The 7,750-nt window shown below is 40.3% G+C and overlaps 1 pseudogene; it reads left to right on the top strand.

Annotated features, from left to right (window-relative positions):
• The first annotated feature begins 6,174 nt into the window (after positions 1 to 6,174).
• Positions 6,175 to 7,151, top strand: LOC140605645 (olfactory receptor 1D5-like; annotated as a pseudogene).
• Positions 7,152 to 7,750: the final 599 nt, after the last annotated feature.

Here is a 7,750-nt window from a genome sequence, read left to right on the forward strand (position 1 = left end):
TTTTCTTTTACTTAGTACTTGGAGTCACTAGCAATCTGGGATTATCCAAATTCAGTGCTTGAGATTCTCTGGACCTCTGATGACTCAAAGCCAGGCTGTAGCATGTGTGTAGTTCTTTCTTTCTGCCCGAATCTAACTCTAAGGGCATGTTTTAGGATTGCTGCCCAAGGTGGTATTTGTTTATTCTTTGTAAACAAGACTTATTTCCCAAGACCTTTGCATATAGATATTAACATTGGAGCAATTATCCAGGTTCATCTCAACAAGCTGTCTTGGGATTGCCTCCCCAGTGTCTCTCCAAAACTGATAAGTAGCTCTGATGTGGCTCCAGTTCAGTCCCTTCTTTTTTGAGCTTAGGACGAATTCTCAGTTCTCAGATCCTCCATCGTCATCAGGGCATCCATAGCTGCCATTCTGTCCCCTCTTTTGCATGGACTGCTTATCCAGAAGCCAATTCCTGTGCCTCTCACCTTTAGCCAAAAATACAAATCATCAAGTTCTATTCAGAAAGCAATGTCCTAGGATCTTTTATATTTTGGTTGGATCTTATCTAGGAAGAAACTGAGAGCAGCACAGTAGTACAATGGGTAAGGTCTGCACATCACAGGCTCACATCTCTCTCCTTTTCCTCTCCTTTTCCTTTCCTTTACCTTTTCTCTCTCAAACATACAAATTTTGATAGTCTTCATATAATCTAGTTCCTTAACAGCTGAAGGTAATTAGAAATATCTGTGATTTTTTAGCACTCTACAGTTTTCAAAGTGCTTTCATATGTTCTGTCATACGTGATTCTCAACCCTGCATGAAAGGTTTCATGAAACCCTGCATGAATGGGATGAGGAAGCTCAGGGAGGTTGCACATCCTCCTCCAGGTCCTGCAGCTAGGGAGCAACACAGGAGGTACCAAAGGACAGTTTTCCAGCATCAGGGATGGAATACTTTTCCATACCACCCCTCCACTCCTCTCCTCACTGCAGAGGGGTTTGTGTCTCTAAGGCTGTCTGACTACACAAGTGTTCAGAACCCATTGAGTCTTAGAGCTCGGAGTAGCATTTTCTGCACAATGGGAATCACCAGGTGACTGCTAAGAAGGACTTGGTTCTCAAAACAGAATCAGCATTTCCGAGAAGGGAGCGAGAAAATCAGCTTTTGTTTTAAAGTATCACAGGTGATTCTGATAGACTTGCCTTGAGGACTACAAAACAAAGATGTCATTCCCTCTTCATGTCCTCTGACTTTCTGCAGCCCTCTTCCATGCCTCCTTCGTTCCCCTTATCAGTTCCCTCAGGGGCCCTGAATCCAGGCAACAAGTTGTGGAAGGAAATAGTTTCTGATGAGATCCAAGGAGGTGGAAGACCTCTGTAGAAACTGAGGTGGTAGCTGGTGTGCTCAGGGTTGGGGCCACTCAGTCACAGTGGTGTTCTTTTCATTCTTAGGCCATTTAGAGATGGGAGAGGTCTTGGCGTGGTCTCTGGAACGAGTCCATCAGTTCTCATTCTCTGAAACTCTGCTTTCCTAAGAAGCAAGCAGCATCACCCGCCCCCCTTGCTAACTTCTTGTTTCCAGGTTTTCTACCTCCTCCCAGATCTAGGCTACCAAAGCAAACACCTGGCTTGGAACTCCTGGTCAAAGCCTCATCCTTGCCACAAAATCACTCCATGACCTTGGACGGATCTCTTCAGTTAAAACCTTTCCTTAAGTACCAGGAGAATAAATTATCTCATTCATGGTTTTGAACCATAGGTGAATAATACAGTAACAAAATAGCAAATGTGGGAAGCTATATATACAAAAAGTCTCCAGAGCTTCTACTAAGAATTACTGCCATTTTCACTCAAGTGCCAAAGAACTACCACCTAATTACTCTATTTTTTGGAATCCTAGAGTTCAAAGGGATCATAACTTCACCTACTCCACTAATTGCTTGCATCAGCTCTGAAATGACCACTTAGTCCACTACATCATGAAGCCCATTCAAATGCCTTCTGTGTTGGGGAATCACCTCCCCTGCCACCTCTCTTCATTGACACAACACTCAAGTCTTTTGGGAGACAGCCTGGATATCCATGTCTCTCTTTTATTTTCTAGCTCCTGACCTGACCAATCCATATCCCTTGTATGGGAAGCCCATAATACATTCTTCCTCCTTCTCTCTCTCTCTCTCTCTCTCTCTCTCTTCTCTCCTTTCTCCTCTCTCCTCTCTCTCTCTGTCAACCACATAGACAGCACCAAAGGGCCAGCCACAGATGAGTCTTCCCTAGGGCATCCTGGATCATTCCCTGCAGACACAGGTGGCCTGAGACTCCTCCTGTCTGTGTGGTAGGCAGAATGGAGGAGCAACTAGGCCCCTGACGTCTCTTTCTCCTGATAGTAGGGTTTCCTACTTTAGGGGGATTAAGAGATAATCATAAGCTTGGGAAAATGTTAAAGAATAAGACTCCCTTTGTAATGCCCATAACAGCTCATCCATTGACATATGGATTTAAGTTTGGAAAAGTGCTTCCTCCTCCAGCATTTGAGCTCTTCTCTAAACCCATAGAGAAGAGAAGTAGACATCATTTACCCTTATATAATGTCTGGGGGAGCAGTTAAGGCATGGAGTAGAAAGGGGTAATCAAATCCCACCTCCACAAGTTACTGGTTGAGCAACATTGGGAAACTCATTAACCTTTTAATCTTGGTCATCTCATCTATAAAATGGAGAAATAGAAACTAATAGTGCTATTTGTGAAATAAATATAAGATCTATATATAAAGTACTCAACATGTTGTCTTACAAAAGCTAATCTAAATTTCACTAGGCAGGATGAGCACTGGGTGTTATGCTATATGTTGGCAAATTGATCTCTAATAAAAAATAAATAAAATTCCTGGGTAATATAAAAAAATAAAAATAAATAAATTTCATCTAAAAATAAGCATGATTTTAATTTAGCTTTTGTTTCTTAAAAACTTTGAATAGGTTGATAATAGAATTTTTACCTTTGTAATATTTCAGTTTTCCATTTGGAATCTGGCTTATCTATTGATATATCAAATTTTTAAATATGCCTCTCTGGAGAATTTGAAGATCATGCCTGATTTTTTTTTATTGGAGTTCTATTTGCCAATATGTAGCATAATACCCAGTGCTCATCCCGCCAAATGCCCCCCTCAGTACCTGTCACCCAGTCATCCCCCACCTACCCACCTCCATTCCACTATCCCTTGTTCCCTTCCCAAAGTTAGGAGTCTCTCATGCTCTGTCACCCTCACTGATATTTTCACTCATTTTCTCTCTTGCTCTTTCACTATTTTTTATATTCCCCAAATGAATGAGACCATATAATGTTTGTCCTTCTCCGTTTGACTTATTTCACTCAGCATAATACCCTCCAGTTCCATCCACATCGAAGCAAATGATGGGTATTTGTTGTTTCTAATGGCTGAGTAATATTCCATTGTAAACATGTAACACATCTTCTTTATCCATTCATCTTTCGATGGACACCAAGGTTCCTCCCACTGTTTGGCTATTGTGGACATTGCTGCTATACACATTGGGGTGCAGGTGTCCTGGCGTTTCACTGCATCTGTATCTTTGGGGTAAATACCCAGCAGTGCAATTACTGAATTGTAGGGCAGTTCTATTTTTAACTCTCTGAGGAACCTCCACACAGTTTTCTAGAGTGCCTGCACCAGTTCACATTCCCACCAACAGTGCAAGAGGGTTCCCCTTTCTCCACATCCTCTCCAACATTTGTTGTTTCCTGTTTTGTTAATTTTCCCCATTCTCACTGGAGTGAGGTGGTATCTCATTGTGGTTTTGATTTGTATTTCCCTGATGGCAAGTGATGCAGAGCATTTTCTCATGTGCTTGTTGGCCATGTCTATGTTTTCCTCTGTGAGATTTCTGTTCATGTATTGCCCTTTTATGATTGGATTGTTTGTTTCTTTGCTGTCTTTTAGTTTTGTTGACTGTTTCTTTTGCTGTGCAAAAGCTTCTTATCTTGATGAGATAATAATAGTTCATTTTTGCTTTTGTTTCCCTTGCCTTCATAGATGTATCTTGCAAGAAGTTGCTGTGGCCAAGTTCAAAAAGGGTGTTGCCTGTGTTCTCCTCTAGGATTTTGATGGATTCTTGTCTCACATTTAGATATTTCATCCATTTTGAGTTTATTTTTGTGTATGGTGTAAGAGAATGGTCTAGTTTCATTCTTCTGCATGTGGCTGTCCAATTTTCCCAACACCATTTATTGAAGAGACTGCCCTTTTTCCAGTGGATATAGTCTTTCCTGCTTTGTCGTATATTAGTTGAACATAGAGTTGAGGGCCCATTTCTGGGTTCTCTATTCTGTTCCATTGATCTATGTGCCTGTTTTTGTGCCAGTACCACACTGTCTTGATGACCACAGCTTTGTAGTACAACTTGAAATCTAGCATTGTGATGCCCCCGGATATGGTTTTCTTTTTCAATATTCCTCTGGCTATTCAGGGTCTTTTCTGATTCCACACAAATCTTAAGATTATTTGTTCCAACTCTCTGAAGAAAGTCCATGGTATTTTGATAGGGACTGCATTGAATGTGTAAATTGCCGTGGGTAGCATTGATATTTCACAATATTAATTCTTCCAATCCATGAGCATGGAATATTTTTCCATCTGTGTCTTCCCCAATTTCTTTCAAAGTGTTCTGTAGTTTTTAGGGTATAGATTCTTTACCTCTTTGGTTAGGTTTATTCCCAGGTATCTTATGCTTTTGGGTGCAATTGTAAATGGGATTGACTCCTTAATTTCTCTTTCTTCAGTTTCATTGTTAGTGTATAGAAATGCCACTGATTTCTGGGCATTGATTTTGTATCCTGCCACAGTGCCGAATTGCTGTATGAGTTCTAGCAGTTTTGGGGTGGAGTCTTTTGGGTTTTCTATGTACAGTATCATGTCATCTGCAAAGAGGGAGAGTTTGACTTCTTCTTTGCCAATTTGGATGCCTATTATTTCTTTTTTGTTGCCTGATTGTTGAGGCTAGGACTTCTAGTACATTGTTCAATAGCAGTGGTGAGAGTGGACATCCTTGTCGTGTTCCTGATCTTAGGGGAAAGGCTCCCAGTGTTTCACCATTGAAAATGATATTTTCATGCCTGATTTTTATTAACATATTAATACATAGATCAATTTATTGATAATGTAGATGGGATTGTTTCACATTAGATTTTAGCCTTATTATTTCTGATTACTGTATACATTAATAATAAGCAATATTTGTTGAGTGCTCACTGCATGCAAACTCTGTGTTAAGTGGTTTACTATTTAATTTTCTCCACTCCTGAACCATTTTTCAAATAAAGAAATGGAATCTTAAAGAGCTCAGCTAAATGGCCTGAGGTTTCACAGCTAGTAAGTGGCAGCACCCACACTGGATTCTAGTGTCTGACTACATAATCTTAATCACTGCAGTGTATACTTATGAGAGTACCACTAGCTTTGTGTCTATTCATTGTGTGATTAGCCACTCTACTTAAATCTCTTTTTACTTCTAATGGCATTTTAATCGATTGTCTTAGGTTTCCCAGATAGACCATTCTATTAACAACTAATGATATTTTTTCTTTTCACTTACAATATTTGTCCTTATCTCCCTCCTCTGTCCAATTGTATAATATCTATTTCCTATAATGCTTATGCCTATTTTAAATATCATTTAAATCTATGCAATATCAAAACCATGACAAGCTAATCTTTAAATATTTCAAGAATATTGTAAACTGATAGGATTTAAAGTAAGACATAGACATTACTTCTATAATATTGAGTATGTCAGATTAAAATTTCCTGGGAAGACTACGTTGCATAAAGATTTTTCATGTTATGCTTTTCTTTGTTATTACTTCATTGTTCACATTTTAATTTTTATAGATTTTTAAAATTTATTCATGAAAGACACACACAGAGAAAGGCAGAGACACAGGCAGAGGGAGAAACAGGCTCCATGCGAGGAGCCCAATGTGGGACTTGATCCCAGGACCCCAGGATCATGCCCTGGGCCAAAGGCAGAGGCTCAGCCACTGAGCCACCCAGGCATCCCAATTTGTTCACATTTTTAAAATTATAAAATTTAGTTTAAGATATTTTTAATGCTAAGAAAATAGTTGATTTTACTTATCTGAATGTCCTTACTCAATACTCAATTAGTAAATGTTGGTACTAATCTTGCAGGCAATTGGGGAAATGCATGGAAGCAACCAGAGTGAGGCCACGGAGTTCCCACTCCTGGGGATCTCAGAGAGTCCTAAAGAGCAGCAGATCTTGTTCTGGATGCTCTTGTCCATGTACCTGGTCACAGTGGTGGGAAATGTGCTCATCATTCTGGCCATTGGCTCTAACTCTCACCTACACACTCCCATGTATTTATTCTTAGCCAACCTCTCCTTCACAGACCTCTTCTTTGTCACCAATATAAAACCCAAGACATTAGTGAGCCTCCAGTCTCAGAACAAAGCCATCTCCTATGCAGGAGATGTCTGACACAGCTCTACTTCCTGGTCTCCTTGGTGACCCTGGACAACTTCATCTTGGCCACAATGGCATATGACCGCTATGTAGCCATCTGCCGCCCCCTCCACTACACCACAGCCATGAGCCCTGGACTCTGTATTTTGCTCCTCGCCTTGTGCTGGGCACTTTCTGCCCTCTGTGGCCTTTTCCTCACGCTCTTCATGACCAAGGTGACATTCTGTGGATCCCGGAAGATCCACTACATCTTCTGTGAGATGTATATCCTGCTGAGGCTTGCATGTTCCAACACCCAGATCATTCACACAGTGCAGATTACCACAGGCTGCTTCATCTTCTTCACCCCACTAGGGTTCATGATAATGTCCTATGTCTGGATTGTCAGAGCCATCCTCCAAATACTCTCAGCCTCTAGCAAGTACAAAGCTTTCTCCACCTGTGCCTCCCATTTGGCTGTAGTCTCCCTCTTCTATGGGACACTTTGTATGGTATATCTGCAGCCTCTCCAAACCTACTCCATGAAGGACTCAGTAGCTACAGTGATGCATGCTGTGGTGACCCTCATGATGAACCCTTTCATCTACAGCCTGAGGAACAAGGACATGCATGGGGCTCTGGGAAGACTGTTCCTAGGGAAAGCTTTCCAGAGGTTGGCATGAGGTAATTCGGGGAATTGAAGTGGAGACTGTATAACTTCACACCCCAAAATCTTGCATTTGCCTCATCTCCACTTAAGTCAGTAAGGTAAAGCAATTTTAAGTGTGTTCCTCAAAAAAATCTCTAAATATATTATTTAAATATGATATAAATACAGGAAAAAAATTATAGGCTCATCATCATGAAAGGAAATCTTGGCAGGTCTTTCTTGACAATTGGTGGCTCAAGTGGACAGAAGAATGGTGAAAATATGGAAGACCTGAACAGCATGGTTGATGTGCTTGATCTGGACTAATATGGCATTTACATGCAGGGATTAGAAATAGAATATTTTTCTTAGGCATATATGGAACATTTGTGGCAATTATTAGGTACTAGGACATACACACACACACAAAGCCTCAACAAATATCAAGGAATAGAATCTGATCGTAATTTAGTTAATTTGGATGTTAATGACAAAAAGGCAAATAGAGAATCTCAAATTGTGGACATTGGGAGGCAAAATGCTAGCTAATTTAAGATTAGAAATGAAATCAAAATGAAAATTTGAAAATATTTAGCACTGTATAGAGACATGCATGTCAAAACTTTTAGGACA

This window comes from Canis lupus, chromosome 16 (assembly GCF_048164855.1).
Source record: "Canis lupus baileyi chromosome 16, mCanLup2.hap1, whole genome shotgun sequence".
NCBI lineage: Eukaryota > Metazoa > Chordata > Mammalia > Carnivora > Canidae > Canis > Canis lupus.